Here is a 14288-nt window from a genome sequence, read left to right as displayed (position 1 = left end):
ATTTTTGTTCTTGAACACATTAACTGGTATTTTATTAATGAAACTTTTGTGTCCTACCCCCCATCTGATACCTGAAAGGCATCCTAACATTATTTTGTTACCTGTGACCTTTGAAAATACTATGTCTAAAATATCTTTTTTTGCAGTGTTAGAGATCAAACCCATGGCCTCTCACATGCTAGGCAATTGTTTACTAAACTATACCCCCAACCCTCTGAAATATCTTTGAATACAGCCTTTTGATATATAAAATGTAATGAAATATATGTTTCAGGTAAATAGCTCTATAAATGTGTGTCTGTCAAGGGAAATAAATAAATATATATAGAGAGAGAGAATATATACATTTGTAAATTTATACACATGTATATATACACTCAGACATTTATATAAACTCATTATATTTTTACCTAGCTTTTGAAAAGGAAAGAAAATGTTTATCACAGTTACTATGCATTTAGTTTTAGATAGCAAAAACTACTTTTACCAATATAATGTATATTTTGGCATAATATAAGAACTGAAAACGTATATTTAAAAGATCCACCTTCCTGAAACGTAGGCTTAGAATTTTTTAAATTCTTTTTAGTTGTAGATGAACACAATATCTTTATTTTATTTAGTTTTATGTAGTGCTGAGGATCAAACCCAGTGCCTCACATGTGCGAGGCAAGCACTCTTTAACACTGAGCTACAACCCCAGCCCAGCTTAAAATTTTTTAAATCAAATTCAAGTGACAATTCAGACACCAAAATTCATCTGAATCATGCAACTGTTCATACCAAAACTATTACCCGAACATATACAAGGTACTTTGCTAGGCAATAGAGATTTTAAAAATGATACAAACCCTTCCTCAAGAATCCCACAGGCTCCTAAATGAAAGCAGCACATAAAAAAAATAATTGAAGCCAGATGTGGTGGTACATGCCTGTAATCCCAACAACTCAGGATGCTGGGGCAGGAGGATCTTGAGTTCAAAGCCAGCCTCAGCAACTTATGGAGGCCCTTAGCAACTTAGGGAGACCCTGTCTCAAAATTTAAAAACAAAATTAAAAACGGCTGGGGATGTGGCTCAATGGTCAAGTGCACCTAGATTCAATCATCAGTACCCAAAAACAAACAAAAAAAGGAATTGTAATACAGTGCAATAAGTACTAAATACACCAACACCTGTGGAGACTTCAAGATAAGCATGAGTGAGTACAGGGATGAGGGAAGGTGTCAGGTGCCCTATTTCTCTGAAGGCCATATTTTTGCTTTCCAAGGTTTCAGTTACCCAAGTTTCAGTTACTCTCAGTCAACCAGTCCAAAACCATTAAAAAGAAAAATTCCAAAATAAACAATTCTTAAGTTTAAAGTTTAGCACCATTTTGAGTAGTGATATGAAATCTTGAGCTTCCCACTCCATCCCACTCAGGATGTAAATCATCCCTTTGCCCAACATCCATACTGTATAACTTAGTAGCCAATATGAGTTATCAGATTGACTATTGAGGTATCAGTATGTCAGTGCTTATATTTAAATAACCCTTATGAAGTAGCCTAACACTACATCACAATGCCTACCTCATTTACTTCCTTCATCTCATCACATAGGCATTGTAACGTGTCACATCACCACAGGACAAAGAAGGGTGAGTACATTATAAGATATTTTGAGAGAGACTATATTTACATAGCTTTTATTACACTATATTGTTATAATTGCTGTACATTACTATTGTTAATATCTTTTTAAAATATTTTAGTTGTAGATGTACACAATCCCTTTATTTTATTTATTTTTATGTGATGCTGAGGATTGAACACAGTGCCTCATGCACACTAGGCAAGCACTCTACCACTGAGACACAACCCCAGCCCTTGTTGTTAATATCTTACTGTGCCTAAATGATAAACTTTATCATAGGTGTGTACATATAAAAAAACAGTATATGTAGTTTTCAGTACCACTGGCAGTTTCAGGCATCCACTGGAGGTCTTAGAATATATCCCCCTCAGATAAGGAGGGACTACAGTGCTTGTGACATAGCCTCAAGAGACAAAGCACCAACCTGGCACAGTGACACACACCTATAATCCCAGCTACATGAGAGGCAGAGGCACGTAGATAGCCAGTTTGAGATCACTTAGTGAGACCTGTCTCAAAAAAAAAAAAAGAAAGAAAGAAAGAAAAGTAAACTAAAAGAAGTTCAACATCCTAGCCATTAGGGAAATGAAAATCAAAATTACACCAAGACTTCATCTCATTCTTGTTAGAAAGTCAAAAATCTGGAAAGCAGTGTGGAGATTCCTTAGAAAATCTGGAATGGAACCACCATTTGACCCAGCTATCCCACTCCTCAGTTTATACCCAAAGGACTTAAAATAAGCATACTACAGTGATGCAGCCACATCAATGCAGCACAATTCACAATAGCTAAATTGTGGAAGCAACCTAGATGGCCTTCAATAGATGAATGGATAAAGAAACTCTGTTATATATACACAATAGAATATTACACAGCATTAAAAGAGAACAAAATCACAGCATGTGCAGGTAAATGGATGGAGTTAGAGAATATCATGCTAAGTGAAGTAAGCCAATCATAAAAAACAAAAGCCGAATATTTTCTCTGATAAGTGGATGCTGATCCATAAGCGGGGGGGAGCATGGGAGGAATGGAGGAACTTTAGATAGGGCAAAGAGGAGAAAGGGGAATGGAGGGGCCATGGGGGTAGGAAAGATGGTGGAAAGAGATGGACATCTTTACCCTAGATACTTGTATGAAGACACAAATGGTGTGAGTCTACTTTGTGTACAACCAGAGAAATGAAAAATTGTGCTCCATATATGTACTATGAATTGAAATGCATTCTGCTTGTTATGTATAACAAATAAGAACAAATAAATTAATTAAAAAATATAAGGATGCAGGGGGAAAAACTTTCATACACTGTTGGTGGAAATGTAAATTAATACAACCACTGTGGAAATCAGTATGGCGGTTCCTTAAAAGACAAGGAATGGGTTAAACTGCTTTTTTGGTAGAATTAAGAATTAAGATCTGCATACTACAGAAATACATGCACTCAATATCTATTGCAGCACAATTCACATCAGCCAAGGTATGGAATCAATCTAGGTATCCTTCAACAGATGAATGAATAAAGAAAATACACACACAACAGAATTTTATTCATCCATAAAGAATGAAACTTGTCATTTGCCGAAAAATGTATGGAACTTGAGAACATCATGCTAACCAAAGTAATCCAGACTCAGAAAGCCAAGGATTGTAAGTTTTCTTTCATGTGCGGAAGCTAGAGAAGGAAAAAAAAGGGAGATCATGAAAATAAGAAGGGATACCAATGGGGTAGAGGAAGGGGATCTGGGGGAAGGAGAACAAGGGGTACTGGGGATTGAAACTGGTCAAATTATGTCATGTGCATATACAAATATGTCATGATGAAATCCACTATTATATATAATAATTATGCAACTATAAAAAAGGTATAGGGATGTAGCTCAGTGGTAGAGCACCACTGGGCTCAATCTCCAGTATTGAGAGAGGGAGAAGGAAGGAAAAAGAGAGAACCGGCTCGTCTTCCTCTTCTGCAATTATCCACTACAAAATGTCACATATTTGAAGTTGATTGTCTAGGCTTAGGGGTCCAGTGTGTGACCAAGGCTAGACAGAAGTTAAGAATCAACTTTGTAGGGCTGGGGTTGTAACTCAGTGACAGAGCACTTGCCTTGCACATATGAAGCACTGGGTTCAATCCTCAGCACCACATAAAAATAAATAAATAAAATAAAGGTATTGTATCAATCTACAACTAAAAATATTTTTAAAAAAGAATATACTCTGTGGTCTTGATTTCATCAACTTCAAGCTCTGGCCATTTGTACCATTCAGTGAGGACATTAGAAATGGAATTTGCAAGTTTTCTATTAAAGGAATTACATTGCACTGTAACCACAAGGCCACAAGATGGCACCCAGTACAAGGAAATCAATAATTTGCAAAGTCCTGCAGCTTCTTCAGCCTAAACTAAAACAATTCTCAAATGCTTTTCTTTATAACTCTAATGAAAGGGAAGAAGAAAGGGTAGGAGGGAAAGAAGAAAAGGGAAGAGAAGAGGAAAGAAAGAACTTAGAAATTCAGGACAGTTTAAAACTACAAAATTAAGTAGGAATCAATATACTCATTCCATCCTACCTTGAAGGGTAAATTTTTCATCATATTTCCATTACGGTTTTGTTCATTTGTTTTTGCTATATTCCTTCCATACTTTACAGAAAGTCAAACTTCTTGACCATGACACTGTTAAAAGTACACTTTACATCTTGTATCATGCACATACACAACTCTTAACTATCATAAAGCACTATATATTTTTAATGTTCACAGCCCACTAAATTTTGATCTGTTAATTTCAAACCCATCACTTGAAAATATATAGAGGGAGAGCCTTCAATTTACATTATATTACATTTATATTAAACATGTAAAATCAGGATCAGCAATGCCTGGCAAGTCAATATCTTGGCATGAGTAATTTTTATTCTATTTCCATTATGCTTTTAGCCATACTATTCCCTCTGTCAACAGTTTACAATTTTGTTGGGCACAGTGGCAAGTGCCTGTGATCACAACAACTCAGGAAACTTAGGCAAGAGGACTATAAATTCAACGTCAACCTCAACAATTCAGTGAGGCCCTAAGAAATTTAGAGACCCTGTCTCCAAATAAAAAATAAAATAAAAAGGGCTGGGGAAGTAGCTTAATGGTAAGATGTTCCTAGGTTCAAAACCCACTAATATAAAAAAAGGTACACAATTTCTGTAACATAAAAAAGAAACAAAATATACCCATCCTTTCTTTGGTTACTATAATCCTTTCTCTCAGTGTATTAATTCCTCAATGCCTCTAGTATACTAAGTGGTTTTCAGTAGGACTTGTTTTGTTCTAAGGCTCTAACTTTTTAGCATCCAATTTTAAATGGGATTTTTTAGATGATATGTAATATATTCATAAAAAATATTTCACCAACCAAACTGAATCAAGTGAAAAAAGTACATAGGCATAAAATCAGAGAACCCTGAAATAATAAAGGTGCCCTCCTTTATAGAGATGAAATAAGACCTGAAGAGATTAGTCCTCCACCCCACTCCCCAAACTAGTTAGTTTCAGAGACAGGTAAGACCTCACAGATTTAGACATTTAAGCCAGAACTACTACTCAAATATCACACTACCTGCCCAGAAAACAACATACTGGACCAAAGGACCCCCAAACGTACCTCATATTGATCCCCTTAGATCAAATAATTTCAACATAATAGTTTCATCTAGAAGCAATGTGACTAGTCAAAGACCCTTAAACCCATTTTTGAACTTAGCAAATCCCTACTTGTAATTTCTTTCTTGTCACCTATTTTACAGTAAATTCATTAATGCCAAGGAAGAGGAAAGAAAATATTCACAAGTTAACTTAGACAATCTCTAGAGTCTATCACAGCTGTAGCAAAAGTTTCATTCTAAAAGAAGATTAAAACAGGGGCTAAGTTTGTGGCTCAGTGGTAGAGTGCTCACCTAGCATGTGTGAGCCACTGGGTTCGATCCTCAGCACCACATAAAAATAAAATAAAGGTACTGTGTCCATCTACAACAAAAAATATTTTTTTAAAGATTAAAACAAAAGTCAAAAATATGTCAGCCATCTTTCTCTCATATGGTTGAGACCCAACTGCATTATGATAGAGATATAGATGGTATTAAATAACCCTTTATCATAAAAGCTGAAAAATATATAAGAAATGTGGCAAAGGACCAAGATTCTACACCTATTCTGGGCCTATCCCACTTAGATAAAGTTATAGGGTGGGATTTGGGAAGTTACTTTCCCTTTCTTGGCCTCAGTTTCCTTATTGGCAAAATATGGGTAATGATATTGACCTCAAAGAGTTACTATAAGGATTAAACAAGAGAATACACTCTAATGTCATTAATACATTTCCTGACACATAGTAAGAATCAAATATGTGTTAGCCATATATGAACATTGTTATTTTATGGTGATTATATCTTATAACTTTTTTTGCCAAGTTCATGCCATACTTCATTAACATACGAGTTGCCACAATGTTCTATAAACTAAATTTAAAAACTTGAATTCTGGGGCTGGGGTTGTAGCTCAGCAGTAGAGCACTTGCCTAGCACGTGTGAGGCCCTGGGTTCAATCCTCAGCGCCACATAAAAATAAATAAATAAATAAAGGTATTGTGTACACCTAAAAAATAAATATTAAAAAAAACTTGAATTTCTTCCAGATGTTTTCATGCTAAAACACAAAGTATTATTAAATTTTAGTCTGAAGACCTTTCAAAGAAACAAATCAGTAACACAAACTTGTATTCTCTTTATCAAAATGGAGGCAAATAAATTTTAAACTAACCTTTACCATCCTCCTAATATAGTTCCATTCTTCTCATCTGTGAATTGTGTTATAATGCTAAAATATAATTATTCAGAATGTTATAAAGTTAAATGCATTGTTATAAGTTAACATTTTATAAGACATCAGCAATGACAGCAAGCAGTTATACTCCTATTTAAAAGCAACCACTGCTAACCCTTAAAAACTAGAAAGGTCAGTCAGATCTAAAGAGGCATCCTAAATTTGGTTTTAAGAAGTAGAACACTGGGGCTGGGGTTGTAGCTCACAGTGATAGAGCACTTGCCTAGTATGTGTGAGGTGCTAGGGTCAATTCTCAGCATTGCATATAAATAAGTAAATAAAATAAAATAAAGATCAGTTAACAAAAAATATCTTAAAAAGAAACATAACACTAGTGAGAATTTAAATTAGTACAGTCATTCTGGGAAAGAGTATGGAGGGTCATCAAAAAAAAAATAGAAATAGAATGTCCATACGATCCAGCAATTCCACTATTAGGTATATGTCCAAAGGAATGCAATAAGTACATCAAAGAGACATCTGCACATGCACGTTTACTATAACATTATTTATAATAGCAATGTTATTTAGCCATAAAAAGAATGAAATTCTGTCATTTGAATATGTATGCAAATGGAGGGCATTGTGTTAAGCAAAATAAGTTAGTTATAGACAAATACCACAGTTCTTACATGTGGAAATTAAATAGTTGATATTGGCTTGGAATGTAGCTCAATAGTTAAATGCCCCTGGATTTGATCCCCAGCACCCCAAAAATAAAAACGTTGTTATCATTAAAAAGACAATAGAATAGGGGTTACCAGAGTCAAAGAAGGTTGTGAGGGAGGGAAGATAAAGGATGGTTAATGTATACAAGAGTGCAATTGGGTAGGAATAATAAATTTTAATGTTCTATAGTACAGCAGGACAACTGTTGATGACAACAATTTTAATCACATATTTCAAAATAACTAGTAGAGGGTTGGCAGTGAAGTTTGGTGGAGAAGTATTTGGCTACCATGCATGAAGGTCTGGGTTCCATCCCAGCACTACAGAAAGAAGAGGAGGAAGAAGAAAGGAAAAGGGAAGGAGAGAAGGGGAGAAACAAGTTAGAGAGAATTAGTAGCAGAAAAAGATAAAATTTTATAGTGGTACATTTGGCAATTGCCTTCATCTGATCATTACATAGTGTGTGTGTGTGTAAGTGTGTGTGTGTGTGTGTGTGTGTATACACTAAAATGCCACATTATACCCATAAATATGTACTATATTTATACGTACCATAAAATAAGATAATCTATTTATTAAAACACACTAATATGGGCTGGGGTTGTAGCTCAGTGGTAGAGCACTTTCCTTGCATGTGTGTGGCCCTGGGTTCAATCCTCAGCACCACATAAAAATAAATAATAAAAATAAAGATATTGGGGGCTGGGGACGTGACTCAAGCAGTAGCGCACTCGCCTGGCATGCGTGCCACCCGGGTTCAACCCTCAGCACCACATACAAAGAAAGATGTTGTGTCCGCCGAAAACTAAAAAAATAAATAAATATTTTCAAAAAAAAGATATTGTCCATCTACAACTAAAAAATATTTTAAATAAGAAATACTAATATTTGTTTCTTCAGAAAAAAAGTGTATAATTTATTCCTTTTTAAACATTTTTTAGATGTTGATGGACCTTTATTTTATTTATTTATTTATTTATTTATATGTGGTGCTGAGACTCAAACCCAGTGCCTCACACATGCTAGGCAAGTGCTCTACCACTGAGCCACAACCCCAGCCCCAATTTACTCTTTGGAAAACATACAAGATTGCCTTTTCATGCTACAAAATACAATATAGAGTATGATCCCAGCTTTGTAAAAGTTATAAAAGTCCCTAGTGTGATCAGTTCGTTCATAAGTATTAAAATATAGGTCTGTGGTCAAACAGATTTCATATAAGGTGATGTTTTAAAATGAAGGTCTCCTTTCTCCCCTGTCTCCACTCTCTCCCACTCTCCTCCTAATTCCATTCCCTTCTCCCCCTCCCCTACCCCACCTTTTTGTGGTAATGGGATTGGACCCAGAAATGGTCTCCCACTGAGCTACATCCCTAGCTCTTTTTAAAATCAATTTGTCTTTATTGTTGCTGCTGCTGCTATTGTTTTATATCACCATCTGTCCTAGCTGGTGACCTATGCTGTGTTCACAAATCTGACTATTCCAATAACTTAAGAAAACAGTGAAGAATGCACACAAACACACAGAAGTCCCTTTTTAAATTCTGGGTCAGCTCTCCAACCTTAGGGGTCCATGGAAAAAGAGAGAGCCACTGGAATTCTTTATTCTTATATAGGGGACACAAAGGGGAGGTTCCATAGAACATTCTATTCCAAAAAGGGCAAAGGGGGAGGATTACAAAGGGACAGGTGAGTATAACTCAACTCCACCAGGTAACGCCTACTCCTGGAGCCATGCCTCATTATCTGAGCCGAAGTAAAGCCCATGTTATTGTGGGGCACAATAATTGTTCAGTATCTCTTGCTCAGGACTTAAGGGAATGTATTTCCAAAGCAGCTCCTGACATATTCTCCCTTTCTTAATATAAAAAAAGCAACTGGGGAATTATTTCTTCCTGTCACTGGATTCTTGGTCCGAGGTTGTAATGACCTACTACTGAGACACAAAAGGAATTAGTAGAAAACATATTATTCCAATAACATATCATATAGAATGTTTTAACATATTTTTAGGATTAAAGTCATTTAATTAACTTTGAAAAATCCAGGTTATTATTATTACTCTGCTAAAAACTCATCAGAAGATTCTTAATATGTTCCCAATTTTATTGGGAAGCATTGTGTTTGGCCATAGTAACAGACATATTTAATTTGCATGGCATTTAAGCCTTTCCTCAAACCATAAAGCAGAGGGCTCATTTGCATTATTCATTATAGTGGCTTCTAAAGCATTTAACTTAGTCTCAATCCTTCCATCAGCACTTATCTGACTATGAAGGATCTTGGAAGTAATTTAAGTCAAATTATTAAGAAAAATCACATGTTGTAAGTTTTAAGACATAGCCATAAAGGCTGTAATTGTAGAAACAATGAATAATATTTAAAGTAGTCACTTCAAGGATCATGAGATCAAGAGTTTGCATAGGTCTGGTTAATGGCATGCACATGTTTCAAATCCTGAATGTTAATTTCAGCATGCTAGCCGGCAATAGGACAAAGGAACATTGATGAAGGATCAGTGTCTTTTCCTTTATTATAACTAGAGATAAAGTTAAGAAAATTGCATTTTTATAGGTTACAGGATATTTAATCATTCTTTCTCTCAATTCTCACATATAAGGAGTCTTTTAGGTCTGTCAGTAATGTAAAAATTCTGGAGGCAGAAGTCAAACATCAAACATCCTTTTGGATGCCATCCTGCAGAGCACTAAAGTTTCTAGGAGTTATGGCATCCTCATGTAATTCTGGGAGACCAGCCTAAAATATATCCACTATTTCTAGACACCTTATGTTATACTGGCAAGACATTTGCAAAATCTCTCCACTTAGGAAAGGTGCCAATTTCTACTGGAGAATGATTAGAGCAATAATACATTGCTGGATATTTTCTGTAAATAACTGGCATTTATAGGAAAAATCTATTTCAACAATCTTTCTATTTTGACAATTGTCCAGATATACAGTCTTAATTTCTAAGAATCAGCATGATTGACTGGTTTAGGTTTCTCATATGCTATCTTTATCTCAAAAGATACTCCCAGACAGCCTGTTTACCATAGGATCAACATATAGGTATAACTAACCATTACAGTCAGTACAATTAATCCAGTTTCATGGGTGGATTTTCCAGTCCACACTGCAAGGCACATTAAAGGTGGACCTGAGAGGTGTCGCAAGAGTCTCTTCATAATTTTTACTTATCTGATAAGCTCATGAAACTTATAATAATATTTAAAGTATTCACTGTTTACATGGCTATAAATTCTGCAGCTGGAAATTTAACTTCCTGTGCCAAGTTTTTTCAGTAATTTTCATGATGACAGGTTTAAACTCTCCTTTTACATTCAGCAACAGTAAGACTCTCAATATTACAATTTAAGAAAAAAAAATTTTAAGTATTTTGTAAGATCTAGTGTGTGCTATGAGGTCCTATTTCCCCCCTTTTAAATATACTTATTAAAATTGAATAAAAGGCTGGCATAAGTCATAATATCATTAGTTTAAGTTATAGACAATAGTACAAATATTTAAATAATAAGAAAAAATTTAACATCTTTAATTGGTCTTGAATCTTAACAAAGGTTATTTAAAAGGACTATGGCAAATAGAAACTTCATTTTTACTAATGTATGACTTAATTTTTTACTTTAATGGAATTACTAAAAATGAAGAATATAATAAAAATTTATATTTTGAAATTAGCTCTAGATTAACTTCAAATGACTATCTTAATTTGTAATGAGGCTAGAGACAGAGTGGTGGTCTTTACTAGGGGCATGAGAAAAATATAGACATCTATCCAAAATAGGAAGTACACATGTTAAATAAGCCTAGAGAAGTTATTTTTTAACCAATAAAAAATGAATTAAAAAATAATAGCCTTTTATTTACCAATCTATGAAAAACTGTCATTATTGTTATCAAACCCAATGTTGACCTAAGTATGAGGTTAGTATCTCAAATATTAACAGGTAAAAACAAGTCAACAGTATTGTTTAAGACAGTGATCTAATTTAGAATTTTATATGATATTGAGCTAGCAATAACATTTTAGGGATATTTTGTCAAAACAATCTTTGTGTATAAAGAAATAGTTGTATGAGCATCCTTAATAACTTTATTTACTGTAGTAAAAATAACTAATAATTATATATAATTTTTGGCTTTACCAATTTTAAAAATACTAATGTATGGAGGGCATTACTTCATATTATTAAAGTTGAGAAAAGATCTAGGTGCCTCATTAGCACAGTAAGTAGCGCGTCAGTCTCATAATCTGAGAAAAGATCTATCATGTTAAATTTCTTATTGAAATAAGCTATGAGCTGTTGAGCTGATTTATTTATGGCTGTGTGTCTAATATTTTAGGGTAAGTATTTTTAGGGTTATTTTCCTCAGTGACAAACTATTGACAGGGGCTCAAAGTATTGCCCTGTTTTAATTTTTAGAGGCTTTCAAAGTCTGTTTTTAACTTAGAAGAGGAGTAAAATTTTTACCCAGGAAATGTATTCTCCTGGGGCCAAGACTAGCATCTTACTTCTTTTTCTGTCTCTATGTTTTTCTATCTCCCATTTGATCTTCATTTAAACTGTGATGTAATATCCAAACTTGGCTAAGACTATGTTAACTTCTGTAAATCCCTTGGAATGTCTAGGCTAACTGGATGATACATTCATCTTTTGAAAATGGGTGGCCCCCTATAAGTTTAAGGTGCTGCATTGTATCTTTAAGTATCTCTATGAAAATAATAGGATTTTTCTAAAGTCTTACTAAAATTATTTTTGGCATTCTGTTTATCTGTTGGATATTAATCAATTTGGGGGAGTTGTCTGTGCTCCAGACAATTAGGTTTGTTTCTATTCTGTGTTATTGGGACATGGTTAATATAAATTTCCTTTAAAACTGTTTTTAAGATGGCCCTCTATTTTAAAGTTTACCTGAGTAACAGCATAATATCTCTCTAGATAAGGTTAGACATCTGGCATAATTTTGAAATATTACAATACATGAATTTGGGTCTCTCGAAAATCTCCCTGAATTTGTTCTGGTCTATATTAAGTTTGAGAGGTCTCCTTTGATCTTTCTTTCTAGTAGATAATTTTAAGGTCTTCTCTGTTAATAGTAATTGGAGCTAGATATGAACATGAGATACTTTTTATTGATCATTGTAATTTTCCACTATATACACTAGCTGATCCATTTTGGTGTTACATGCAAATGGACAATTTAAAAAGAACCCTCAACCTCTTCCTGAAAGAAGGTCTCAAAATATCTCTCTATCTTAGAATATTATCCTTTAAATAGGTGTCTGTAATTGCCTTTTAGAAAATATGATTTAGGTTTCTTCCCAAGTGTAGGGAGTATATACAAGTCTTAAAATATTTCATGGATTATAGTTCCAGTCAGAGAATTTATATAATGCAAATGAATTACCCACAAAGTTTGTAACTTTTATTGCTCAAAACTAATGTATGACTTTAATTTGGAGAGCTTGAGTTGTAATAAAATGTTCTCCCAAATCCCAAATATTCAACAAACGGAAGAAATATGCAAGAAGCAGCAGTAATCATTACTGATGTCTTTGAATCAATCAAATTTAGTCTCCAAGGAGAAGTGTCAAAATTGGAATTTAAGTAAGCGTTTTAAAATTTTTATGTTTTGATAAATGATGTACGAATTTGATTCATTAAAAATTGGTCCTTGTTCAAACATCAAGAATTATTAGGTATAAGCTTAATATTTTAATAAGCTCTGTCATGTCAGAACGTGGACAGAAAGCTTACATCAGCATAATAAAATCAGGGAAATAGCCTGACATATCCTAGAACTGATCAGTCCAAATATTTATAGTCAGTCCAGTTATACATAAATCTATTTTTCAATTGTTTGAACTTTTTATGTCATCTGTCTAGATAAGTATATAAAGATTTCCCTATTTATAAAAATCCTTTCATCATTATAATTTAGAATATAAAGACCTTTTCTTTTACCCAAAGATGATTTCTTTCTTCTCCTTAGGACCTCCAATGTATATTTCCTCTCTGAAGAAGTATCTTCTTTTCCTTTTTTAGAATTATTTCTTTTGATTATACTTTGGAACAATTTCTTTAAATCTGAGAATCTAAACAAATTATTGCACCTTGATAAAAAGAAATATCTCAATGAAAATGTAGTTAAAGCCTTTAGACATTTGTTGACAGAATCATATCTGTTTATCATCTTATAAAAGTTTGTACAATAATTTGAGAATTAGAGATTACTTGATGGTTGTATTATCTCTTGAAAGAAAATTTTTATAGTAAAATACATTTATCTTAAATATTTTTATATTTTTTTAATTTTTTACCTATAGGTTGACACATATCTTTATTTTATTTTTTTATGTGGTGCTGAAAATTGAACCCAGGGCCTTGCACGTGTTAGTTGAGCGCTCTACTTCTGAGCCACAATCCCAGCCCCTATCTTAAATATTTTTAACTATAAAAAGCAGAGCACCAGATAAATGCATGTATAAAGGTATAAATTACATGCTTCCTGTTGCGGGAAGGCAGTCAGAAGCAAATAGATACATATTAATTAAACAAATAGACACATGTGTTAATTATTCTATAAATTAAGGACTATAGATTATCCAACTACCTGGAAAAATATGCATTAAGAATAAAGATATAGCTTATAATTATGTAAAGCTTATGAAACCACATGGTTCTTAAAATATTTGGATCCATTGCAATGTACTTTACATCTGAGTTTGCCCCGCAGGGGCAGGGCTTGTTGCCCAAGGCAGGGTCCCGCCAGCCCCGGGAGCTTCCCCAGTGGGTTTGACTCAGTTCAATTTGACTGCCTTCCCCTGCCTCCAGTCCCTCTGCGACTGCATCACATGGGCGTTTCGCCATTCCCCTGGCGTCACAGAGGTTTGAGTAATGGCCCTGTGATCCCCTGGCTGAGGGGCCAGCTGGCGTAAGTTGGGATGGGGAAGCCAGGTTGCCACTGTGCGCTGGGTCCTTCCCGCTGGGATGGGGCCTGTGCCCATGAAAAAGGGCCTGAATGGCAGGCCCTGAAAATAAGCCTCCAGAGACACTCTGTGCCCGCAGGTCACCACAGTACCCCGTT

Source organism: Ictidomys tridecemlineatus, chromosome X (assembly GCF_052094955.1).
Source record: "Ictidomys tridecemlineatus isolate mIctTri1 chromosome X, mIctTri1.hap1, whole genome shotgun sequence".
Classification (NCBI taxonomy): Eukaryota; Metazoa; Chordata; class Mammalia; order Rodentia; family Sciuridae; genus Ictidomys; species Ictidomys tridecemlineatus.
This window is presented reverse-complemented; position numbering follows the sequence as displayed.